A 27,650-nucleotide genomic window follows, 5' to 3' on the forward strand; every position below is an offset into this window, starting at 1 on the left:
CGCCCGCGCTGCCCCCCTCTGCTGGCGGCCCGCCCGGGAAAGGTTGCGCTGCCGTCCTGGGACGGGGGGAGTGTGCGCTCCTCCTCTCCCCTTCGCTCCCTTCCCTTCTTGGCATGGAGCGGGCAGGCTCTGAAACGCCCGGTGTCGGTACAAAGGGCTGGCGAGTCCCCGGCCCGCCGCCGTGTGCCTGCCGGGAGCGGGGGTAGAGCTCCCGGCGCAGAGATGGTTTACAACAGCGAGGGAAAAGTTACCAGTTCAGGTACCAAAGCCGTGTGTTCGGGCTCCCAACAGCTTCAGGAGCTGGTGGTTTCTCTGACAAAGTTTGTGTTACTAGTTTGCAGTGATGAGCATCGTCTTGACAAATGGAACGGGTGTGAAATGTGGAAAGTTTTATTTCTTCTTATGGCTTATGTGTAACCTTCAGCCTGTTGGCAGTACCTCTGTCGTGGTAGTGTGGTCTGTAAACTGACAAGTCAAATGGTCGTGGAAAACAAGTATGATACATCAAAATAGGCTTCCATCAGTGCTGTACAGCTCTAGCCCTTTTAGCAAAACCTCATTTGCAGTGGTATTCTGATTCCTGCCTCCCTTTCCAGCGCATAATTTAATTATGAAGATTATGTCATGGAACTTTACTTTCAAACGCATATGAGGAATGAATGTGCACCAGATTTTAGAGTGAGAAGTCATTTCATCTTGTATAGAGTAATGAATTAACATATTAATTACTTGACAGGGTTTTTAATACAAGTTGCAACATAAGTTTTGATTCAAAACATCAAACAAATTTTAAAGAGAAGATTCTTCATAGTGGACAGCGAAGTGCTTCATAGTTTTGGTAACTTCGTGTGATTCTTCTGTGTAGAATTCTTTACTACCTGACTTGTGCAAGGTTGGTGATTTGAGGACAGAATAAGTTGACTGATTAGACAATGCAGGATAAATCTGGGGAAGCTTTTAGTGGGTCACTTAGGTGCAGAGAAAATGCAGCAATTTTCTTATTGGAGAGGAGTTTAAGCAGGATGCATCAAAGAGCAGTGCAGTGTGACAATCCTGTTACACTGACTTGGAGTCAGCTGATGTTGCAAACCTGCTTAATGTAACTGCAGAGGAATATGGTGCAGAGTTATACAAGAAATACAGTGAAAATTGAAATTAATAATCTTCATAATATCTTCTTGGAATAGTTTCTTCTGATGTCTAATATTCATTCCTACAGATTTAATTATTAATAAAAAGACCTATCCAAGGAAGAGAAATTTTGTACAGGAAAACACCCATAATGTCACTAAAGAGACTTGACTTGTCTTTGTATACATTTTTTTCTTCTGTTCAGTTTGCATGATTTTTTTTTTTTAATTTAAAAAAAGGCTCTGGGCAAATATCACTGTAAAAAAAAACCCCAAAACCTACCAAACAACCGAGGTGTACTACTCTGACTTTTTTTTTTTTTGAGTCCAGTGTCTCATTTATGCTTAGTGGCACTAGGAGGAGTATGCCTAGGAAAGTATGAAAGTTCTTAATGCAAAAAGGTAGTTGAACTCTCAACAGGTGACCTGGCTAGTAGGAGAAAAAGGCACTGACCACTTGGGGCATCTTTGTGAGGTTATTTAATGCAGAAAAGGTTGACTGAAGTAGGAGCATCAGCAGCTGAATAAGCATATTAAACAAGAATGGCATTGCCTTTGATTTTAACTGAGTTTCATATGGACACTGAGGTCAAGGGTTATTAATGGAGTTTTTTGAGCAGTAGTTTGTGCTTAAGCTTGCAAGTATTAGCACAGCCTACCTGTGTGTATACTTTTTAAATTCATGCCTTTTCAAGTCATTTATGGAGTAAATGGAACTAAAAATGAATAAAATTCTCAATAGTAATAAAGCACACACAAGTTCACACACAGTTATTAGTTTCAAACCCCTTCAGGTTTTTAAAAGCTCTGAGAACTTAAAACTGGAGAAAGTACAGAATGGTAATGTCACTTGCTCAGCAGCTTCACCTGAAGTTGGTTTGAATTAAAGGTTTTTGAACAGCTGCTGATTCACTGTCCTCATATTTTTTACATTTTCAAGCAACTTTTTATCTTTAACAAAGTCCAAGTGATGTGGCTATCAGGGGGCTGCCTTAAGATCCTTGTTTTATGCCCTTATTCTTTTAGTACCAAGTGCGTTGCTCCAGTGTTAGTTACTACAAGACACATTCAGTTAGTTTCCTTTGTGCTCTGGATTGCAGAGCATTTTGTGTTATGTATTCAGAGATTGGGAAAATGACAATAAAATTAAACAATGTTGCACTCATTTAAATTGATTTTGAGACTGAGTAAACTTGGCATAACCTCCAAAACTGGATTTGTTCAGATGAAAATAATGTCCACCCTGCTTCAGAGTGTAAAGGAATCCCTGGGGAAATGAATCAAAACCAGTTTGTCTTCTCTGAAAATGTATTTGTTTGTCTTCTTGAGCACTCTGCCTATAAGCCAAATCTATAATCTATTTTTGTTAATTAACGTTTTTCCTTGCTGCAGTTTTACCAATGTAGATGTAAATTTCATATTGGTACTGCATAAAGAGCTTAAGTTACCTGTGGAAATTGTGGTTGTTGGTCACTCTGGCTGATAAACATCAAGATACTGTCAGAATGAGTTAAAGGATTTCCTAAGTTTCTTTTTATGCCTAATCAAAAAAAAAAAAAAAATCCCAAAAAACCCAGACAGCTCACATAAGTGTTAATGCCTGTATACATTGTGTCCCTTAGGTCAATAATAAGAACCTTTTGTGCAGGCAGTGATAGTAGCCCACATTGTTCACAGAATTGTAGAAAAGCTCTTGGATAGCAAGGATGTGAAATGGCCATGTAAGACCAGATACAAATACTGTGCACCTCTGTAGTGCAGTGATCCTATGGGATGTAATTTGATGCTCAAATCACAGTTTACCATCAAGAAAGATCATGTAATGAGTTTGCATAAACTTCTGATATGCATTGTTTTCAAGATTTGAAAAAGCACAACAGGCTCTGTTACTTGCCTGGTCTGCAGTTCAGTGTCATGCAGTGAATATTTCATCTTGGTACAAAGTCTACCCAGAATCTGTAGGATTTAGTGGTAGAGGAAGAGGAGAGCAAGCTTTTTAAAATCAAATATATTGTATAGTAATTTCATATAAAATCATTTATTTTAACTCCAGTTGTGCTGCCTTCCTGTCACTGTTCAGCTGTACTCAGCAGCTGTAAGGTTCACAAAAGCCAGGCCCTTCCATTGCCAGTGAGGTTAAATGGGGGAAGACAGTGGCTTAACAGTGTTTGTGTGTTCTGGTTGCACTAAATGTTAACTGACATAACAGTTCTGGGCAAACCTGGGCTTGCAGAGGACTCTCACTCCAGGAGAAGTAATTGTAATGCTCTTGGAATGGGAACTGATGGTTCATACTAAATCCAGATACTGGAAATGGAATTCTCTAGCTGATCTTTATTGATTGATATTGAGTGCTTTGTCTTACAAATAATTAACTAGTTTAAGGATGATGGGCTGTTTAGTAATTCAGTGTTTCTTGAAACTTAATCCAGTTTATGTGAAGTTCATGCTTAAATCAGAATAAAGGTCAGATGGCTGGGTTTAGGAATATTTCAGGCCCCTTGTTACTGTGTTGTAACTTTTCAGCGTGCTGAGCATTATGAGTTAGATACTTACCATACTTAATTGGATTTTTTTTTCTTCCTAAAGGGACACTATTTTGGAAGTGTACAGGCATTTGAATGCCTGTATTTTTTGCTTGTCTTAAATGGCTGCTTGATAACATTCATTTTTACAAAGCAGTAGAACAGGAGAGGGTGCATTTTGGGAAACAGGATGGGAGGAATTACAGGTGCCTTATTGATTGGTCCAATTGTAGCTGAAGTCATGAATCGAGATCATTGTACTTTTCCTGTTCTCTGGACCAACTGTTAGCACCCATTTGTAAAAATACTTTTCACAGCAAAGTATCTCTTGTGTAATTTACAGGCTTTCACCTGATGCATCCATTTTTAGTTTGAGTGAAAGACAAGGAATTCCTTAGGAAATGTAACCATTGACATGTAGTAATGAGTCCCTTCTGCTTGCTTTTTCACGGAATAATATTTTGGTACATTGATGGCATTGGAGTGTGCTTTATCCCATCTACTTTCCCAGTTTGGCTCTTTGGTAGGACAGGGCTGAGTTTTCCAGAAAAGGCATACAGCAGGAGGTCAGGTGACTGCTTTTGGGAAACGGATCCTTTTCTGCCTGCTGGTAAAGTGTGGCAGCTCTGAGGCTGCTCCTCGCTGCTGCTGGTAGGAAGTGGCTGTGGCTGCTGCTGGCCTGGCTGCAGTCAGTGGGTGATGGGTGCTGGTTTTGGTTTAGGGTTTTCATTGGTTTGGTTGGGCTGTTCAGGCTGATGGTTTGGTTTTTTTTCTATTTTAGCTTCAGTTTTTATTTTCTGGAGTGGTTGTCCTCTGTATATTTCTGCTGTTTGCTTCTGCTTCTACTCAGCTCTCCTAGGAGCACTATGTGATGTAATTTTTGATGCTTACTTTTGGAAGGCCCTTAATGTTTGTTGTATAATGTTTGTTGCTGATACCCTTCTTCATCTTCAAACGTGCCCATATACAACAGTTTTGTGACTGCTGAGTTTCAGGAACTGTCTCTGATACTAACTTAGTTTTCTGTATTTATCCTTTTCAGTCAGAAGAGTTTGGAAATCTATAGAATTTGTATCCTAAAATTAGGCTCCCAACAACCAAAGCAGTGGCTGCAGGTTGTTGTATTTATTATTGTGTTCATTCTTATGTAGGTCATTGTATTTGTGCATATAAGAATATTGTGTATTCTTATGAATGTTCTTAGGAGCCTTCACCAAAACCACCAGATTCTGTGTTCTCCCAGTGATACCTGGTAGGGAGGGCAGAGGAGGGAAGTGTTTTTCCAACAGCTGTATTTTTGTTGTTGCTACCCAGTCAGCTTGGTATTAGAAACAATATTTTCAACAGAGGACAGGCTCTACCTGCAGAGTTCCAGTATAAATAACTTTTTTCCTTCACACAGAAGTGCTGGGTTTTTTGTTTTAATACCATAGCTGTGAGTGTATCCTCTGTGAGAAATTCTTGATTGTGTGTGCTATCACAGGGAGTGGGAAGTGGCCGTTCTGCAGCTGGCTCCTCACAGTTCTCTCCCACACTGAAGTGAGTACTCTGCCCTCTTTGCTTCCTTTTTCATAGCATGCTTCTTGACTTACTGAAATCACCTGATCTTTTGTGTTCTTGGGCAAAACTTTGAGAATCTGTGGCATGTAATGAAAATAACTACACTATATATGAATTGTAGTGAATATTAGTATTCTGAAATTACTTTTAAACAGTTTCTCATCTTGTAGAAAGTTGAAAACAAAATGGCACTTAGAACTCCCTAATCAGGTAGTTATTAACAAAACAAATATTGTGACAGTTTTTTTGCTGGGGTAAAAGGGAGAAAATAAGTTGGGGAGACATGTGATGGTGAATTAACCTAGATAAGCCACAGTGAAAAAATTGGAAGGGTTTGGAGCAATTACAGAATGAGAGGGAGTAGAACTTGAATGTCTGGAATGCAGGTTGAGCTGAAATGCTGCAGAAACAGAGGTAGAAAGGTTGCTCGTGTGTTACATAAACCAATAGTAGGTACTGTCCATGGTCTTTCTAGGTCTTTGTTTTGGGGAAAGGATTGAATATTTGTTTTATTTAACTTGTTTTCTTATAGAAGTGGTTTAGGATAGTGATTGGCTTTTCCTGTGTCCTTTTGAAGCCTTGACTGTGTTGGACAGTAGTGACTCAGGTGATGAAAAGTAGTTGATTTGTTGGTGAGCTGCTTTAGCAGGGATTCTTAGAGACCTTTCCTTTTGTTGGTGTTTTGGAATAAGTACATCACTAGTGGTCTGTGCCATGTCCCCCTAAATGCCAGGCCCTTGTTCCCAGGCTTTGGAGGTGGTGAGGATCCTTGCTGAGGATGTTCAGTGTGATTCACTGCTGTCCATGTGGCTGAAAGAGCTGGTGAATGAGAGAAATTGTTTCTTTCCTGGCATGTGTAAGATTTGGAGAGGAGGAAGAATGCTTGTCCTGAAAAAAATTGTTCTCCAGGTATCTCTCTCTACTACAGTGGTAAGAGTGCTATTGCTTTTCAATGTTTTACCAGCAGTAATGAGCACTAAAAGGTATAATGTATTTTTGCACAAAGGAGAGTGCAAAAAATAGAAGTTATGCTTGGGAGAAGCCATTCAGGTTCCTATATAACTGAAATGTCACAGTATTTCTAAAAATACTGTACAGGTACTGTGATAATTCATTTTTAGAAATGTCTTTTAGACACTAAAAACAACTTTGGAATTTGCCTTCCATTTTTTTAGTCCAGTGAAGTGTTACCAGAGGTGAGCAGAGATGGTGACTTGTCTAGTAAGGAGTTATGTCAAGAACAAATAAGCAGTTGTGTTTCTTTTTTTGTATATCTTTACAGATATTTATCAATATTTGTATATAGACAAACAAAAGTTGGAATATTGTGGTTTGGAACATCATACAAAGTTCTAAGTGAAGGCAGTATTTAGGATAATGTGCTGACATTCAGTAAAGCTGAAGGCATGCAGGTTCTGTAGTCTTTTCAGAAGTTCAGCTGTGTCCATAAGGAAATTAGATGAGTTGATAGTTTTGCATAAGAAGTACTGCAACATCACAGCAGGACCTTCCTTCATGTCATTTGGATGAGTTGGTTTTTGATTTTTGGTTGTTTTGGTTTTTTTTTCTTGTGGAGCCATTTAAAGAAAAGTAGGTTTGTTTGACTTCTGCAAGGGATTGCTTTGATCTTTAGGATGCTGGGTGCTGTTTTAAATAAAGTTCTATTTAATATATTTCTAGTAACTTGGCTTTAGGTCCATCTAGTAAGCTGCTCCTGAAGCATGCTGATGCATACTGTTTTCAAAGGATGTAAATATAAAGGAGGGAGGATTAATTAGAGATCACCAGGGTTGTGGTTTCCATGATCTACTTTGATCAAAGTTTTCTTCCAACTTAGTGATACTAATACTAGGAGCTAGGGTGCTTTTGTCCAAAGAAATATCTCTGTGATTTCACTTTTGTTATGACAGACAGTTTTACCTTAACTTTCCTTCCATTTTTTAAAGTAATTTTCCAGAATGCCATTTTCAGCAGGAAAGAGTGCTCTGGTTTTTACCTGCTTGAGGCTGTTCTTTTTCTTCATGTTTTCTGCCACTGTAGATTCATTAGCATTTCTTCCTGTCCTTAAAGGAGATTTTAGCATTCAGAAATAAAAACCAAACCTGTATGATGTTAAATCAGCAGCTATTTGAAAGAATGCAAAACTGTTAAAGTTACCAGTACTTTTCCACAGGACAATCCTATTAGTGTAAAAAACCCACCTCACTTTTCAGCCCTCTCCCCTGCAAAGAAAACCCTGACCAGAAAATAACCAAAAAACATCCACCCAAAAACCCTCTTGGCTTTTTAAGACCAAAGTACAAATCTGAGTGCTTTGTGGCTGCCTATACCTCATTAAAAAAATCAAGGATACAAATATCTCTGTTTTCTTCTAAATATTGTAAATTCCAAAGAGTTTTCTGTTTCAGGGAAGAGCTTTGGTTAGGACATTCTGAAGGCTTAATTTTGGAGAAGTTGACCCATTCTGTTGCTTCCTTTGTTGTCTGTTTTATTTGTTCTTGGAATTTCTTTAGTTTTGTGAATCTGAGGATAAAGACAGGTTATTTCTTAAATTTTTAACAATCCCTTATGTATTTCAGTACTTTTATCAGAGTTCTGCAGTGTCATTCATGGCTCTTGTTTTCTCTGAAGCTGTTTAAAGTTAAGTAGGTATTAAGTAAGTTCTGAACTTTTTTATCAGAATTGCTTTTATTTAGTGTGCTTCCATATGTTGTCTTTGAACTTGAGGAAAAGTTACTCTTGCTCCTTTTGTCCATTTAAACCAGATTTCATATTCATACACATTCTCTCAGCATTTAAGTGTTGGTTATATTTTCTTCAGTGTTTCAGTGGAAAACAAACAGGAGGTCTTGAAATGTGACTTGTATGCTTATGAAACTCCTGGTGATGGTGAAACAAACATAGGAGCTCTGGGGCCAGGCAGTAGGGAAGTAGTCAGCTGTGCTTAGGGCCCAAAAGAAGGCACAGAACCTCTGTTGATGTACAACACTAAGCTTTTGGGACATATTACTCATTGGGAAATCATGAAGCCTTTAAACAAGGTATTCAGAGGTTTCTTATTTTAACTGTGAATGTCCAAGACAATGGCAAAGTTTCCTTTATCTTTGGTGCTGACTTTGGTTTGTTTTAAGAAGCTGTGTTATTACTGCAAATAACATAAGCTGTTTACTTGCTAGAAGAAAATATTTCTGTCTTGGAGTTATGTCATTTTTAGAGTGGGAAACATACAGGTTTCTTTGCTTCTATTTAAAAACCATGTCTATATTCTGAAACAGAGTAGTGATGTGAATGATTTGTGCCATTTATACTTTTGGATTTTATGCAGTCTTAGCCCATGCAGATCCAGTTCTTTGGTGCTATCCTAGTAATCCACTGTAAAGCATAAGAAATAGGCTTAGAGTATCTGTCTTGTCTCTCCTGTTTCTTGAGCTACTTTTGGAAGTTTGTTTGGGAAAACTGCTCTGGTTAGGAAAACTGACAAATCAAGGACAGCCAATGGGCTGGATATGCACAGGTGAGGATAACTGGTGTGGCATGCTGGAAATACCAAGTTTTTCCATTTGCCTTCGTGTATTTGGAAGAACTGATTAAAATAGCAAAAGAATCAAAGATTTTGAACTTTTCCCCGAAACAAAAGGAAGTGAATAAGTCCACAGGCATTTAAAGGGTTCAATGCTGAGAAGAAAAGTATTAATTAAACCCTGATCTTGAAGTGAAGCTTGCATAGAACTGCTGCATCTTCTTGCAATCTTGCATGGAGACTCCATAGATGTTTATTAAACAGTTTAGAAAGTAGACCTCAAGGTACTGCATAACTTGACTAGAGTCCTTGGGGTAGATCTTGAAAACACCTGCTTCATAGCAAAATGCTTTTCATGGAATAATTTTGTAGCAAAGGCAGTAACTTTAGTAAACTCTGTGACATTTCACTACAGGAAGCACTCCTGTATGATGAGTATATTAGTAATAAAGCGTGTGGACCCTGTCCAGTTGAACACAGGGACCATGAATAGGAGCTTACTAAAGAGATGTGGATGCTGTGTCAGACCTGAGCTGTGGTTGTGGTGCTGGTGCTGTGTGACTGTCTCGATTGAGTGTTCGTGACAGTTGTCACAAACTACATTTCAAAGAGGGATGTGGAAGCATTTGTCCCAGTTTGCTTGCCAGGTCTGGTAGAATAACCTCAGTTGTAAAATGACTGTTGTTCCTATTCCAAAAACACTAATGCAGCTATCTGACATGAAGGTGTAAAATAAAACACAACCGGCTCAATTATGTTGCATTGCTACAGCTTATCTAAGGTAGGAAATAGTTTTTACCTATTTATGTAGGCCACAGACAATGCTGGAAACTTAGAGTGTTACCAGAAATGAACACTGAGCAGCTCAGTGAGGAATGGGTTTTTTATGTTTTCAATGGCTATTAAGGTGTTGAGAACATATTATAACTTTCCTTCTTCACCAAAACCATTCCTGTGTTACCAAAAAGCAGGCTCCAGCCAAATGAAGGGAAGTCCTTATGTTACTGGCTAAGTATGGGTGGCTCCCCAAAGTGCTCTTTCATAGATTGTAAAGATTATAGCTTATATATCAACCCAATTAGGAAGCATTTTGTAGCTTCACTTCAAATCTGATAAGCAGTGGCTGAATCCTGTTGTATGAAATATGTGTATATTTTATTTGGAAAAAGATTTTGCTAGAAGAATGGCGGTGCTGAAATTTATATTTTTAGGTGATTGGTTTGGAATTTGCATTTTTTAGGAATTGTTTTATATGGTTATTTTCTTCATCTTGGAACATTCATTGTAGTCACAGCTTAGTCCTCCGATAAGGAAGGAGGCTGTTTGAGAGTTAGCAGTGCTCCTTACAGGGAGTGGTACTCCAGAGTGTCTGCTCTGTCCTCTGCTGGAAGGTACTGTCATAGGGATATCAGAATAAAATCTCTGCTGCACCAATTCAGAGTTCACCATAAGCCTTCCTTCATTTTAGTAACCCCTTAATGAGATATTTCTTAGCACTTAATGAGCAAAGCTTTTTGAATACTTATGGAAAGTGTGCATGGAATCTTTAGGAAATTTTTGTTAGATTTTACATTTTCATGGGCCCAGAAAATAGACTTCCTCTGAGGCTAGGAACAGGAGATTCCCTTTCCTGCTATGGTCAGGAAATGTCAGAAATGCTGTCTAGACAGACAACAGCAGGCATTAGAGCTCGTGATCCCAGCATAGCTGCCCTTCCAACTGGAACAAACTTGTGAGGAACTGAATTTGGGCTTAGGATCCTGTTTTGTAGGGGGTACTTCTGTGCTAATACCGGCTCACTATTTCCTGCCATTGCTGTTACAAATGTTTATGTAATTTACTTTCTGTTCTCTACTGCTTTTTTCAAACCGTCATGATAGCAAGAAGAGGAGGTTTTTTGGTTTTTTTTTTTAAAGGAAAGAGGAAAATAGTAATTTATCACTAATTTTGAGCTGTAGGATTTTAGGCTCAACCTTTTTTTGAAATCTGCATTGCAGTCTTAATTCAAGAAAGTGTTTCCAGTTTTGTCATTTTTAAGACTTTAGAAACACAGAGAAGATGAATGTGTACACTAGTCTGCCCTTAGAATGTAGAAAATGCAGAGCTATTCAGAATAAGTCTATGAAGAAATTGTTTTTGGCCCAGCACCGGCTGTGGTGTGGCTATCTGCGATCTGCGGTGGCTGCAGTGGAGCGGTGACCGAGGCGCTGCCTGCGGCTTGGTGCTCCTGTGCTGGGCTCTGTTCTCAGCCCGCGGTGACAGTCACGGACTACAGCGCTGCCCTCCCCTTAACGTATCCTTCAGTAGCAAACTGGGCAATCTCCTGAACGTGGGGCTTGGCTCGTTTGGGGTTTTTGCAGAGGGAGCTGCCATGCTGTCACGTTTCCATTGGTGTGAACTGCAGTTGAGTGGGGTGCAGCGCTAGAGAACGCTGCTGGGTGAGTGCCCCGCGCTGGAGGTGCCTGCAGGGAGGCAGTGAGAGCGCAGCCAGGGCAGACCGCAGAGCAGTTTGCTGCCTCTGGGGTTGGACTGAGCTTGCAGGGAGGACTGGTGGCTTTGAGACACTGCTGGAGAGTGTCTCAAAAAGCTGGAGAGAAAATGGCTACCAGAAATTATTGTTGCTACTGTAAGAACATGGCGTGATTATTAATGTGCTGCTTTAACTGCTGTTAGAAATGTTGTGTGAGATACTGCCTTGAAGTAAAAATGTCATTAAAGGGAGCAGATATTTTAATCCATTTAGATATAATGGATATCATCAGGCATTCTTGTTTTAGAATGCCAGTCTGCTTAGTGGAGAAACTAATTTCTAGTAAATATCTTTTAAAACCTCATTACTGCCTTTTCTACACTAAAAAAAAATGCTTAACGGTTTTAAATTTTAATAATAAACATAATGTCCTTATAAAACAACTTGCCGGAAAAAAACCAGTAACGAGATACTATTTCACAAAATATGTTGTATATGGTAACATAATTCTGGCTTTCTAGAATTAAGCCCTGAGTGTTTTTTTCAGCATGTGCAAAGCGTTTTTTTTTTTAAGATTTTTTATATTTTGAGTTTGAAATAAATATGCCCAACCTAAATTCTGTTTGAAGGTTTATAAATAAGGTTCAAGATACATAAATAAGAGTCAGATTATAGACTGGAATCTACTTGGGAAATGGTATTGTACTTTGTTTGATAAGGACATCAGTGTATGCATTGTGTCATAAACTTCTTGCAGGTTTTTGATTAATAGGTTGCAGTTACATTTAGGGATTTCAGAGTTATTTCATGCATTGCATCAGGAAAGGGATATGTCAAGTTCAGTGAATGTGTGAATGATAATTTCTGTCTCTATCAAGATTCCACAGGTGGCAGATTGAGGACAGGTATGGTCAGGCAGTAAAATGTGTCTGCTCTTCTTCAAAGTCCCATATGTGTTAAGTGTTTTATACCTAGAGAAGATACCATTTTTCTGTACTTTTTTCATTTTTGGGGTTTTGGTTCTCTCTCAGACTTCTTTGACTGAAAAGGCACTGGATTGATTCAGAAAGAGATGTGGCTGATAAACTGTTTACAGTAATGTGTGCCAAATATGTGTAAGAGAAATCTTGGAAGTTGTAGAAAAATGAGTAGTATGTGAAGACAGATGTTTGAACTGTAGAATAGTATTGCTTAGTGTTACACTAAAGAGGATGCACTAATTTGATGGACACAATCTTAGTTTAAACTTTTTTTTTACTTTTATGCTTAACTTTAATAAAAACTTCACGTTTTTATTAAAATTCTGAGTTCTGGAGAAAGGAGAGGACAAGACTACAAATGTGTAACATCACTGTGCAAACCTTGAAATATAAGAGGTTGCCTCAGATGTTTCTAAAAGCTTGCTTTTTTGTTTATGACACAAAATGCATGTTTTTTACTTAAAGCTGTTGGTTACTTTGAAAGCACTTCAGTGATCAAGCTTTCCTGGTTTGCATTTTCAGTTACTTTTCAGCTGAGAAATGGGAGATGCAAACTTGGACTAAAAGTTATTAAGGAACCATAATCCAATTTCTTATGAGGTAGGGAAGATTTTGTGTAAATATCTACTGGAATGCTTTTTTGCAGTGCTTACAGTCATAGGGTATGTCACTGTATTTTTAGGTGCTCTGTGTGGAGCTTACATGATGATGCATGGTGAAGGAATATATATATATATATATATATATATATTACTGGGCACAGAGTGATTGTATAACTGGAAGGGTAGAGGCAGTTCCTGTACAGGTAATGTATTGACGAGATTTTGCTGCCAGCAAAATGAACAGAGATGAGTTCAGAGACAAGGATGATGCCAAGGATGTGTACAGCGCCATTAGTAGTTTGGAGTGGAATGGAGAGGTGATGTCATTCTGGGCTTTAGGCTTTCCCCATTTAAGAAAAGCTGTTATATTTAAGGTATATAAGTGCAGTAAATGAAGAGCTAGTTCATGTGGTCAAAATGAACAGGCTGAAGGGTAACTGAAAATGTATGGATGTTTATTATGCAAGTGGTAAATTGATCTGTAGCTTAAATGGGCAGAGAAATTATAAAGATGGTGAATTATTTCCCTGTAGTTTATTGCTTATGGTAAATCTCATTGTGAAGAATTAGTAGGGTACTGATGGACTGTAAACTTTTTAATATCTGTGATACTTAGAATGTTGCACCCATCTTAGCTGAGGGGAGAAATTGCATTGGTAAGTAACCTTCAGAAACAGCATGGTAGTATTTTCTCATAAGGTCTTGAAATTCTAAGTGTTTTCATGACTCACATCTTCAAACTGATGCTTGAGTTTAGTGCTTTTATGATGCTTTCATTTGTGCGTTCATTGTTACATATTTGCTTACTGGATAATGTATGTTCAAAGTAGATAGCTCTCAAATTGTTTGTTTCCCCTTGATTCTCCATAGACATCTTTGCATCTTTATTGTGTGTCTGTTGTGTACATCTTTGAGTGTTTGCATCTGCTCTCTTTACTGACAGGGGGGAAAAATAACCTTTTCAGCCAGTATGTTTTGGTAGTCCAAACTCCTTCTTGCCAGAATACTTTCTGCTGTGATGACTTTTCAATTTTTTAAAATTTATGGTATGCCCATTTTTGAAATAATAATTAAGTCACTTATTAGACCTAATTGATGATATAAACGGAGGTTCCTTTTTTCCCATTCAAGCTACTCTGTGAGACTACTTTTTTTCCTACTGTGATATTCCTATTAATGTTGTATTCAAGTACTTGTAATGTTGTTTGGACTGAAAGAGCTTCCCAGTCTGAGGTATGATCAGTTGTGTTCATTTCCTATGCTGTCACACATTCCCTTGAAGTGCTTCACTGTCCCATATGGAGTGTTGTCAAGAAGCAAAACTTTCTTCAAGTAGAAAAATGAGAGATTTCAACATTTCCACGTGAAAGCCCTACCACAGCTTTGGGAACTGTGCGTGTGGCTTTTACTATGATGAACAGACAAAGGAAGAACTGTAACTTCTTTGAACTACTTTTCAGATAACTCTCAAAATCTAGCAGGAGATTCAAAATGCAAGAGGCAGTCTTCTCTCTTGCAGTTTCTTGCTTGCTTTTGTTCACTCACTGCAGATTCTTTGAAGTCAGGAGCATCTCCAGTAAAGACTTAATATTTTGTCTCTTCACATTATAAAGTGTTAAGCTTTTGCTTAATTTGGCTTCTGGCTAATTCAGACTCTGGTATAGTGCCTGTTCTTAAGTATTGCTCTTCATTAACTATTTTAAGAAGAGCGATTATTATTTTTTCTTTACAAATTTAATTTTGGTAAATGGGATTGTGGCATATATCATTCAGTTGGTTAAACTACAGTTGGAATAACATAGATTGAGAGGTTCTACAAATTCTCGAAAGGGATTAATTTTGTGGTATTAGAAAACCTCATGTTTAAATTCAAATGATTATTTAGTCTACACTGGCTGTTAGTTCTAGGTATTTGTGGGTACAGAATGTAGATTGTTTTTATACTTTTTAAATAGAAATCAAAGACAATCAAAGCTCCTTCTGCAGATAGAAAGCAGGAAACTACATTTTTGTACATACAAGGTCATTGCTGACTACTTGTTTGGAAAATGGCAGTGTAGGCTTGTATTTAAAGATTTTTTCAGCTGTATCAACTGATGTAGGACTCCCATCAGCTGAGGTTTTGCCTTTCAGTCATCTTCTGAAATTACTTTATCCCTGATACTGCATGTACAATTCTGGCAGGAACTTCTGGCTTTCTTGTAATAGCCTTTTCTTAGTAATCTCTGCTTTCTGCTGGCTGGTTTTCCCTGCATTGATATTTAGGATTCTTAGATTTTTGTGAGAGTATAGATTTTTTTCCAGAGCTGCAACAGATATTAGAATGAGATTTGTTCCACAGCCCACACTCTGCATTTGAATTTAATGCTGGGGTGATCATACCCTAGTAAATGTAGCTGCCACTCTGGACTAATTATCAAATTTTCTAAGCCATGAAGTCAAGTCTACAATTGCAAGCCTTTTGCTATGTTATGTCAAGCTGGTGGAATTGACTGTTTAGCCACAGTTTATATCAACAACAGTAGTTTGTGTAGTGTAATTATTCTACTCTTTGTTTCTTCCTCTTTATTTCTTCCCGCACAGGCGTAATCAGCTATAGGGGCAAAACTGGTTTTGTGTTAAACAGCAACACACAGCAAAACAAAACCTGTTGAATAAACCACCTAAGAGGCTTCCATATGAGTTACATTCCTAGCTGCAGTCATCCCAGGAGAAGGTGGTAGTTAAAGGTGATGGTGTCTTTTCCCAGATGGATGTGGCAATGTCAGTTACAATGCAGATCTGTTATGAAATAAGGGCTGCATAGTAAACAAATGGGTCAAAGCTCTTGTTATGATTAAGACAAACTTTACTTAGTCATTGTACACCTTTGCATTCTAGTATTTCTTAAACTTTTTCCTCAGAGAGGGAGGGGATGTGCTGTTAGGAGATATTTTATTATAGCAAGAGTTTTCAGTCCATCTTTTTTTGGTGGTTATCACTGGGGATGCATTTGTGGTCTCTCATCTCTACCATTTCGGTTTTCTTCCACTTCCTGTTCACTGCCCATATCAGAACAGGAAGCTGCTTATCAGAAGCCTGACCATTTTACAGCAGTTCTTTTTCCCTGCTGTGGTCCCCCTTCTCACTCTGAATATCAGGGCCTTCAGGTGAATGCTCTCTAACTGCATTTCTTACTCAGTTCTGTCACCCTTTTCATGCCCTCTTCTATTACCTGGTATGGGAGAGTGACTTCCATTCCCACTTCCTTTCCTGATAATGAGAATTAAGACAGGCAAATTGAAGCAAAAGCATTTATGATGTTGAAATCTTTGCCTTTCCTTAAGGAAATTTTTGGAGAACTACCTTTCTCAAATCTGCTGGTAAAGAATGTCAGGTGCTCAGTTATTTCAAATGTCATCACCCTTGAAATTAATAGCAGGTGTTAGAGTTTGTAGTGGAGTGAGAGAAATCTTATTTGACTGCAGAAAGACCTTTGAGAGGAGATGTGAGTGCCGGTTACTGTAGGTGGGTGGCTTTAAACAGTCTCATGCTGTCAATAGTTTGGGCTGAGATCTGGTGTTCTGTGGATTGTGTTGCCTTCACAAAGATGTTTGCATGACACTGCAAGTACCATCTTGCATTGGGTGGAGCTTTGTACATCAGAGGCTTGGAAATCCCAAAAAGGGGAGTTAATTCTCCAGGGCCCTTTGAAGTTTTTGATGCAGGGCTACAGTGACCATCCCTTTGGTCCTTCAGCAGTTTACTTGCTGGTGATCTCTTTGTGAAACTTGTCACCTTTTCTTCAGCTGAACGATATCCAAATTATGATGACCCATCTTCTCTTTTTCCTTCCCTTTCCCTCTGTGCCAGGTGTAGAATAACCCCAGATTTATTCCCAGTGTGGTTTGTGAGCTCCCTGTGATCCAAAGAATACCGAAATGCAAGAGTACTTGCATTTGAGTTTTCTGCCAAGTGCACCTTCAGTGAGTCTAAGAGTATCCTCTAGATAGATTGTTCACATAAAATACCCTGTGCTAAGTCAATTGATTGATCCAGAGTGAAGTGTTCCTATTGAAGGGCTCTTACAGACAGTGGGTGGTGTGACGCTGCACTGCTGTATCACCCCAGTGATCTGCAGTTGTCTGGGCTCACTCCTTTGACTGAAAGATTCTGTCTGCACTTGAGTCACAAGCCATGAGATCTGTGTTGAGAACAGTTATTACTAATGTTTAATTCATTGCAAAGTTTAGAAGATGTAGGTGTTGAGGCGATTTTGCATGGGGGCAGAGTCATTGTAGTTCTTAATTAAAGAAGTGTTAGACTGGGGTTGTCACTCCCCAGCACAGGCTTACTGAGATGTCTGGTTTAGTGCTCATCATAATGTTTGATCATGTAAAGCCATGACCATTGACTGTTTTCCTCATTTTTTGAAAGGTGTTTTGGCTCTTCGTATATGGAGGCTGTTATTTTTGTGCGAATATAACTATAGCTTTACATTTACTTTCTGTAACACACAGTGGAGCTACAGTGCTGTTTGAAAGTAACACTTTGCTTCTCTAGGTGAATGAATATTGCTCTAAAATCTGACCAAGGAATTGTATTTTTTCTGTAATAAATCTTATTTGAGAAATGAGTATGTATATTGAGTAACATTCATGCATAAAGCTACAGTTTAATATGATAGTTGGGACACAATCCTGGGACTAGGAAGAGGAGCTCAAATACTTATCTTCTGTTGCTTTATATTTTCCAGTCAGGCTTTTTTGAAAGGTCTGTCTTCCCTTACTCTCTGTCTTTGTAATTTCGGCGAGAGGCTTTGAGAGAGTTGCAGATTGATTGGGTAACTCTGAATCAAAAAGCTGTGTGTGAATAAAATAAGGACGGTGTGTGACAGTAGTTACTTCATTCAGAGTCAGTTCTGATGATGCCCTAAACATTCAGTCTAGATAAGAACAACCTACCCTTTCTGTAAAGCTCTTTGCTGGTAGTTGTGTCTTCATTAGTAGACCCAGTTCTGTAGAGATACCATACCCAAATCCATTCTTGCTTTTGTGCAGCTTCAGTTGCTTTTGGAGTCTCTTCAAAATTTCTGAATAGGAAGTGAAAAATGACCTTGTATAGTTAGTTCTAAAGATACATGAGCAAAACAAGTTCATCTGACATTGATCAGCTTTCATGCAGACAAATAAATGATAGTTTTTAAGTGGGCCAGCTAACCTTAGAATCACAAACGCAGCTTTGCCTTAGAAAAGGTGAGAAATTAGAAAGGCCCAGGCTTCAAGTCCTCCAATACTTAATCTCAGATATGTTGATCATTTTTGCTAAAAAGATTTTTTTAAAGCATTCATTTGTAACAATTTCCTTTCTATGCATCATTCCTTATTCAAGGACCTTGAGATAGCTGACTTTGAAGGCACTATCAGCAAATGCAGAGCTTTTCTTCCCATTCAACTTCCTTTTCCCCTGTTCTGTCCACTTAATTTAATAGCAAGTGTATATTTGATACAACTTCCTGGTAGATTTTTAAAATTAAAATGCCAATAGCTGTGTTATTTGGAAATTACACATGTTTGAGAGAAGACCACTGGAATGTTGCTACTTTTACCCTGAGATAAAACAGATAGAATACATTTATGGCTGGGGATGTTTTTACCTCCCTGCTTTGCCTGTCTTGTCTCATAGCCTAGGACACAAGCAGAAAACAATGACAGTTGTACAGTAACTTCTTGTTTTATTTTGCAGGTTTGTTTTAATGTGGAAGTGGATCCTACAGCATAATGTAAATCAGACAAGCAAAGGTGAGTAGGAGTTTTGTGTTGGTGGGTTTTTTCCTCAAAAATGCCATTTGCATATACTGCTAAGCCTGCAGAAAAGTGGTCAGTGAAAATTCTCTTGAAATTTGTATCTTGATTAATATAATGTATGTGTATGTACTGTAATGGTGCAGTGTTACTTCTACAAAAATGAAAGAGGAAGAAAAGACATTTCCCCCATTGTTTAATATTATGATGATAATAATGTTTTTCTTCCATTAATTGTTATAGTTAAAAAGCTATCAAGGTGTTCTGCTAGCTGTTGAGACAAAATTATGAGCACTTTAAATAATTTGTTCTCAACATACTATCCTCCTGGTTTCAAAGTACTGAAAGTGTACTTTGCACTGTAAAAGCAGCCTGTTAAACTTGCACTTAATGTATTAATAAATAACTGCGTGGGAAATTTGACCAGCTATCAGAATAGCATTTCAAGTTTCAAACAATGAAATTGTGTTGGAATTTTGTCCTCTCTTCCTGTCTTTAGGAACCCATTTGCAAGCTATTTGAAAGACAAAGTTTATGGAGATTTAGTCCTGGTAGAACTTAAGTGTTCATTTGCAATTGCAAAGTGTCCATCTAGGAAAAATTTCTTGTAACTAGCATTTTCCTCCTCCCCCCCACCCCCTTTCTCTGTTATTTTGAGAAAAAGAATTAAGAAGCTTATCTTTTTCTCTCCCAGTTACTTGCTACTCCAGGAATAATTAGAACTATAAAATTAATCTTGTCTCCATATAATTATGTGAAACGTGTAACAATGAACTCTAATCCGTTTTAACTTGAGTCTTTCAAGAGACTCTTTAGGTAAGGCCCCACAGGTCAGTAAGTTCTCTCCTTTGGAGACATGGCATGATGGACTCAGCTGCAGAGACCTCTGTAACAAACCAAAGCTGTCTCCTCAAGTTTCCTGCTTGCTGTTTGACTTATGTGCCATCTCAGAATGCAGCTGCTTGCAGTGACTTGATATTTTGAAGAGGTGAGAGGGAGATCCCATTTGCTTAAATGAATTTGTTCCTCAATTCCAAGCTCCAATTATTATGTAGACTTAATACTGCCTTGAAATTGTAGTATGTACATATTAAAATAGACATGAACGGCTTTGTTCATATCTTCTGTTCCGCTAAGACTTCTTCAGAGCTGTTGCTGTCAACTTTAAAATACTGATTATAGAAGAGTGCTTTGTGGGGAATTTAAAATAACTCTTTTATTGAGTGCTGATCTTTTGTATAATGTATAACTGATTCAGGACTTTGATTATGAATTGTCTTCTGAACTATGAACAATTAAAAATAAGCTCTACCACTGTGTTATGCATATACTAACATGTAGAAGATGTTTACCGCCTTAGCCTGACTTTGCTGGTTTCTGAAATGTGCTGCTTTGAGAAAACAAATGAATATAACTCTGCAAAAGGAAATACTTCATCTAAGGATGAGTATAAAACAAGAATTATGGCTAGAAAAGAGACTTGAATTGATAGTAAAATTCAATAAAGTTCAGTTCAGTAAACTGTTCTTTGTGCCTTCTAATGCTTTCAGTACTTAAAGCTTGCCATTTATGCTCTGTTTCTTTTTAATTTGTGTGGTTATGTAATTGCTCATTTAAATACAAAAAATTAGTTCAAAAGTGTGATGTATAAATAACTGATTGTGTGTTTTAAGCATGAAGTCCTCTGAATGAAACTCTGAAGACCTTTCATCTTAATGGTGGTTATCTGTGTTTGGTAGGGAAAAGCTGGTCTCTGAGAACACCTGTAGGATTGCGTTCACAGCAAGAGGGCAGAAAAATGTGTACAAGAATAAGTGGAAACAGTGTAATGATGTTTGATCAGTATTGCTATTGCTTGGAAGAGATCTTGAGGTTCCCAGAGTTCAGTAAAAATGACAACTGAATAATCTGTAAGTCAGTGAAATTATTGTGCTTTATTAGGGAGCAGAACACAACCCAGATCCAATTCTGTGAATTTGGGTGTACTACAGCTGCATTGCATTGCAATGGGTATTGCTTCTTCTAGTCAGGTGACTGAAAAAAACACATAGAGTAGAAGAGCTGAAAAAGGTTCAGAGAGGGGCAGCAGGGATGACTGAAAGAGTTTTAAAATGTCTTGTGTTAGCAGAGCATTGCTCATATTTGGCAGCTGCAGGAACGTTTTTCAGTCTGTATGTTATGCACGTGGGGAATAACTGGATTTGCAAATCCAAATTTCACCACCACTTGGTGGCAGTACCTGGCTTCAAAAGGACTTGTCTCCGATCAGATAAGGTGGCTGATCCCGTAAAACTATAGGTTAATGAGGAGTAGATTAGTTTTTAAATTTCTGAAAGTTAGTTATGTGTTTTAGAAATGAAAATACTTTTTATTTAACCCACTGGAAGGATTTGCATTTGTATGTCTCTATGGAAAATCTAGCTATCATGTCTAATACACAATTTAAGAGTATTGCTTGTGTTAATAGTATTCTCAGAAGATGTATTTAATGTTCCCCAGTTGAATTATTTTAGCATTTACTTCTAGCATTTTGCTTCAGTTGAGTAGTTTAGTTCAAATAATTTTAGAACATAAAATTTGCTTCATGGTAGAATTCTTTATAGTGCTGCATTCTGCAGTTTAATAGAGAACTGTCAAAGCTTTTTTGCCTTATGAAACGTTCTCTACATTTTTACTTTTTTATTTATTCATGTAAATTTTAGGAAAAGATTCCCCAGTGGATTTTTCTGTCAACAAAGCTAGTAAAAGTTTGTGCCCTTACCCATAGTCGCCTGGTGACTGTGCTGATTCACTGGTGTTTGGGTCCCCAGCCTTTTAAACTGGATAGTGAAATGGTTGATGAAGTGTGAATGGAGGAACTTGGGAGAATGGAAGAAGGCTGCAATTATTTAAATTGGCTTTGCTTCAAAGAAAATTCCAATGTAATTCCAATGAATAACCCAGTAATTTGACAGTATATGGTGCCATGTTGAAAATACTTCATCTTCTCTGCAAGCCAAAATTTGCAGTGCTCAGCAGGTTCTTTAATTTTAGTATAATGCCCCATGTAAGGACTGTAGTGGTGATCCTGAAGTCTGGAAGAGTGCAGATACTTTCCTGCACATGGTGTCTTTGTGAAATGTCTCACTTGGTGTGACTGGAGAGGAGCAATGCTGGTGGCAGTGGATTCTGTAGGGAGGAAATACTTTTATTGTATTGCCTGAAGAGCCAGCACTGAGAAGCCGCTCTTGAGGTGTGACACATCAGGAAGGTATTTAAGTATATGGTGGTGAAGAAGAAGGGTTCTTCCTGTGTAAAATCTAAAATCGTAGAAATACAACTAGAAAATGAGGTGGGACTTGGAAAATGTGTGTTTATAAATTTGAGTGTGATTATAGCACTCTACTTGGTAATAATGTTATTTTATTTAGTGAGAGAACTCTGGAAAACAGGATCCCTTGGAAGAGAGGTAGAAGGGAGAAGAGCATTAAATTATATATATTAAATTTGCTGTCAATATATTCTACATAATTAGGGATAGAGAGAACATGGTTTTACTGTATCCCTAATAATTTCTGTGTAATTTTCTCCAGCTGTCAGAATGATAAATTCAAAGTTGGTAGTTGGAAACCATTTTTAAAATACTTTCATACCTATATTGAAGTTAAGAAGAGAAATAGTGTGTGTTTTCACAGAACAATAATTTTATATTTTTAATACTTCTTTGTCTTTATTAGAATCCTGCTAGTCATTACCATGTATGTCTGCATTTAGGACAGTTCAAACTATGTTGCACTATTAAAAATCCAAACTAGAGAGCTGCAGGAACATGAAGACAAGTACCTGGCTGTCCTCTGTGAACAGGGCTGTGGTATTCTGGGCAGGAGTTACAAAGCCTGTGGAGTTGCCAGGCAGTGGGTGACTGTTCTTAAGTTAATAGATTCAACATCTTGGTTTTGTGTTCTGGCTAGTCATCTTTTAGAAATACCTAGTTCATTTTCACCTGCCCATTAAACTGTCTTAAACTGCTGCATGAGCAGTTAAAACCAGAGGAGTATTTTCTATAGTGATACACTGGTTCTTGTCGCACTTAAATTGTACTGTCATTTATTATTATTGATTTCAGTATTGAATTTTATCATGATGCCCCCCATTGTGACAAACTGGTTATTTCCCCAAGCAAATCAATACTAGAGGAGTAAGATTAAGAGTGGTTGGTGGCAATAATGGAATTCTCTTTTGTGATTTCTAATTGTATGATGGTTATTCTTAAGTATTGTTCAGTTTTCTTTCACATGAGATGTTAACATATCATTCTTAGATGTTTTAGACCAGAAATCACTTTTCTGAAATTTTGACATTTTAAAGGAATATTTTGTTTCCTTACTGTTCCTGACAGAGAGCTTTTGAAGACATTGTTGCATTAGGAACTAGGCTTAAGGAAAATAACTTACTGAAAAAGTGTGCTTTGGGTTTGATCTTCCCAATTATAATCTTACTGAAAAGATAAGCTGCTTTTGTCATGACTGCTCTATAACTGAGAATTTCTCTCTGTGATCACCTTTTTCCACAGATGTTTGACAACTCAGTGAACTTTCTAACAGTATTATAAAAGGTTATACTGTGGATGGCATAACTTTGTATTTATTTAGGTATACTACAAATGTTGTATTGGTAATATTTCGTACTGCTTTGAATTTTTTTTTTATATGGCAGTCTAGTTAGCTATGGGAGTTTTCCAGTGTTCATGTTGTTATGTGAACAGCTGTGGATTTGAATTGTATTGAAGAGCACTAGTTTTGAATGGAACTCTTCATGTTGTAGTTAGATTAATAACTGTGGACTGTGTGTAGAGTAGGTGGGGAGGGCAGTGCTCATGGTGTTAGGCATATTAAACAAGCTGTCTCTTCACTGCAGAAGTTTGAAAAAATGCAGAAGTGTTCATTTGTAGATTTCAAAGCTAAGTAAGGTGATCTACAAATAATGTTTCAGCTGTGCAGAAAGAAATGTGTTTTCAACAACTTAATTTGCAAACACAAATAGAAGCTGAGGGAAGGCAAGGTGAGTCACTGACTCACCTCTAGCTGTCAGGCTTTGTTTGTGGTTTTATTTCCATCTGGAGGGTGGAGTGCGATAGCTTTTTAAAAAAAAAACTGGAAAACAAGTAATAGGTATTCTTCTAATTATCAGAGTATCATGATTTTATTGATTTGGGCCAATAATATTGCTAGATAATACCCAAAGCTCCAGAGGCATAAACTGTGCATTACTATATGGAGGAGGCAAAAATATTGTGCAGCTGAATTCTAAGGTTGTTCTTTTTTTCTCAAGATGTGGCTGGTTTGTACTGGTACAGTACCAGTTCCTCTATTACTCTGTACAAACCTTCGTTTTCCAGAGGTTCTTAAACCTTCCTCTTCTGGCAGAAGTTCTGTGTTTGATGTTTGCCATGAGTAAGGTTTTAAAGCATAGACTGATGGTGCAAAATGGAAGGAGATGCTTTTTTAGTCCTGCACCATGATGTACTTAAACTCTCTCTGGTCTTCTGTTTGTTGCCTAAAAATCTGTGATTTTGGTTGCATCACCTTTAATACAATCTGTCACTTGAGAAAGCTTTATTACAGGGACACTTGTGGAAAAATGGTAGGTGTTGTTAGTTTTCTCTATTTACGTAGTGAAGTCTCAAAGAAAAATATAAATGTGAGCAGTGCAAACCTGAAGCACCTTTCCTCTGTCTTGAATATTTGAACAATCCCTTGAGTGTCCTGGATATTCACATATCTGCTTCAAGAACTTGACTTATGAGAAGTTATTTAGCACAGGACAAGTATGTTTTTGCCTTTGTTACAGCACTGCTGAAAGACACTGGACTTCCTCAGTTTCTTTAAATAGGCTGGTGAAATTCAAACCATTTAGGAGATGGCTTCTAAGTGTTTGTGCTGCTTAATAGTTGCTCTGTGCTTTTAACTCATTGACTCACAGTTATGAATTTAGTGAGAAACTTGACATCAGAACACATAAAGGCACTAAAAGCGTTTCACAAACTCAGCCAAATTCTTCTGTCTTAATTTTCGGCTCCAGTGTGCTTTCAAATTTATGGTAAATCCCTGTGAAATGACACTGGGCTTGCACTGAGGTGCAAGCTTTACTGAGCCAGCGTTGCATGAAGGCAGTGCTCCTAATTTGGTGTGTGACCCTACTGCATAGTAAAGGTTGTAGTTATGAAATAAGAACTTGGAAAGGTCGTAAGCCTACTGGTAATAAATACAATTAATAATGTACATAGAACAATGGATTTAAGTACATTCCTATCAAAAAGAATTATTAATGAACAGAAAGTGGACAGCATAGATCTGATGACAGGAAGGTTGCATCTAATCTGAATTACTGAGTGACCTAGGAAGCCTGCTTGGAGGGATTACCAAATAATTATGTTAATATGCAATTATCACCTCATTTCTTCTGTAGTAACCTCAAGATGTAGTGTAATAAGGGTGTTATAGCAAGTGCTGATAGTTTGCAAAAATACTGATGTTCAAGATTTTTTAAGACAATAAGATTAGCTTAAGGCATTTAAATTATGATCTGTCAGCTTGAAGATAGATCTGACCTTACACTTCTTTAATGCTCAGACTGTCTGGCCACAGGCAGTCATATCTGCAGAACACATTATGATTTTTAAAACTGATACTTTATGAATAAAAACAGTATTTAAAATTAGGTAGATTTCAAATCAGTTAATAGAGAGTGGAATGTGGCTTAGCTGAATAAATAATTGGTTTCTTTCTACTTTTGAATATGAAGTAATTTCTGTATAGTAAATAGCATAGCATGTAAACCAAGAATAACACTGTTAAGTGCATTGCAGTTATTCTTAGGCTTAACTGAAATAATTGAACTGAATAATTGAATTTAAATCATTGAATTTGACCTAGGCTTTAGATAAAGTGTGTTTCAAAGGTAGGAGCTGGAATTGTGTATACTTGTGTAGGCTTTACCATACACGTTCCATCACTATTTTTACATGTATATATCTCCTAGGCATATTGCACTAGATTCTTAAATAAAAATTAGTTCAAACGTCTAGTTGAGGTACTATAGTCCTGGTAGTGGATATGATAAGCAGTATTTCAAGAAATTGGAAGTTTGATCTCAATTTTTAATTTTTCAAATACACCGAGTATTAAATGCTATATATTTTGACACAATTAATAATTTTGTATTCCTGATATGGTATAGAGAAGATAATTTTAAAACTCTGATGGAAGCATGCAAAGTATATTGCATAGCCTTGGTTACATCTTAGTTACAATGAATGATCTTTCTTTCTTTCCCAAGAGACAAGTTAGATGATAACATTTCCTCACAAAACATGGCATTGTGTCTTTAGTTATACCTGTCATTGTTACTGCATAAATTCTGGCATGTGGAGTACATAATGTAACTGAATTATTGCATCTTAGTTCAGTGTTATCACAAGACCAAATTATTATAATTTAAAAGTACATTTTCTGTTTTCTCTAATGCCACACTGTTAAAACTGTTAACTTTATTGTTGTTGTCCTGCACAAAAAATAGTGAATTGTACCAACTTGATAGCTGAAAAAATAATAATACTTGATGATAAGAATAAAAGTGATAATTAGCTGACAATTATTAAAATGTAGCAGTGATATTATTGATACAGTAAGCATTTCAGGGTTGATTCAAAGACTGAAATCTGTAGGGATACCTGTTTTACCACAGAAGACTTCTAATCATCAGTAGTTCCCAATCTCCATAAATACACAGTATGGAGAGGAGTCTCTTACAAGATTGCATTTGGTAATGCTTTAGATATCTCTGGTAACTCTGAGGAGAGTTTCAGTTTAATGGTGACCACAGGGTGTCTTAGCCTCTTTCTTAACTTCAGCTTTAATACTAATATTCATTAGCAGTATGATTTTGTATGTAGAACAACATAATTTTGCCTTCATCTTGTAAACGTGTGAGCAGTTTTGAGGCGGCATTCTGATAATGAGGATTGCAGGCTCCGAGCAGCACGGTGTTCTCAGTCTGCCTCCCCGCTGTTCGGGGGTACCAGTGAAGTTGCTTTAAATGGGAAGCGTCTGTTCTTCCTCTGAACCCCTCACACCACAACAGATGGGTGGAACTTGGAACATGGAAGGTTTTACCTCAGAGGTGGTAACAGTGAAGCCACTCATTAACGCTGAATTTACCACTTCGTTAGCAACGTTGCTTCCTGTTGAGCAAAGCTAATACAGGCTCTCAGGTTGACTGAGCAGGCTTTTGTCTGCTTCTGCAGCAATAAACCAAGGAAAATGCACATCTTCCAGGCAAAATTGTCTTACTCAATTTCTTACCAAGGTTTTGTGAACAGTTTTATACTTTGCTGCCGATAATATATGAAGCCTACATTTCTGAGTTGAAAAATTGCTGAAGCTGTTGTGCATCATTGTAGGCTTCACTTCTTTTAATTGACTTTTGCATTACTGATTCTTAGCACATGTTTGCACTGCCCATTTCTAACTTATGGAGGTGATATAAAGGTTCCTGCTGGGTGGTGCATTATCACCATTTTAGGGTGATAGCTTTGGATGTGATCTTATTGGAAGTCGTTATTATAGTGAAAAATGACCCATCTCAAAACAGCAAAGCAAAGAAAAAAATCTAAGAAGATTTTTTTGGCAAGATGAGGAACTGGGTGTCCAGTAGAACATTTGCATAAAGGTATGTTATAGATAATAATACAGTAAAATATTTCACACACTTCAAACATTTATTATGCCTCTGATGTGAGCATTGCTGCATTTCTAAATTGGCTAGTTCAGTGGTGGAGTAACAAGGGAAATACTTTTGTAATTACTTAATTTTTCATTGTATTTGTGCTCCAAATAGAATTACTTTTATCTGCAAAAGTAAGTTACCTTACATTAAGGTTTGTTTTTTACAAACTCAGAAGAGGTTAAGTAATTGTTTTGTCCTTTTGCTGATTTGAAACAAAACAAGTGCAATAAAAGAGAATTTCTGTGATGTTGTACTTAGCTTTGAATTGTGTGGATAGCTGTCATTCTGTTGGGTTTAAAATACTGGACATATTT

General features: G+C 37.5%; 1 protein-coding gene across 6 annotated transcripts in view; it reads left to right on the forward strand.

The window, feature by feature from the left end:
- Window positions 1-27,650, forward strand: part of ZNF644 (zinc finger protein 644) — a 77,198-nt gene that overhangs the window by 29,209 nt on the left and 20,339 nt on the right. For all 6 annotated transcript variants that reach the window (XM_063165735.1, XM_063165736.1, XM_063165732.1 and 3 more), the window contains exon 2: window positions 18,512-18,567. The gene's annotated coding sequence lies outside the window, so the exon portion shown is untranslated. The remainder of the gene's footprint in view (window positions 1-18,511; window positions 18,568-27,650) is intronic.

Source organism: Melospiza melodia, chromosome 11 (genome assembly GCF_035770615.1).
Source record: "Melospiza melodia melodia isolate bMelMel2 chromosome 11, bMelMel2.pri, whole genome shotgun sequence".
Lineage (NCBI taxonomy): Eukaryota > Metazoa > Chordata > Aves > Passeriformes > Passerellidae > Melospiza > Melospiza melodia.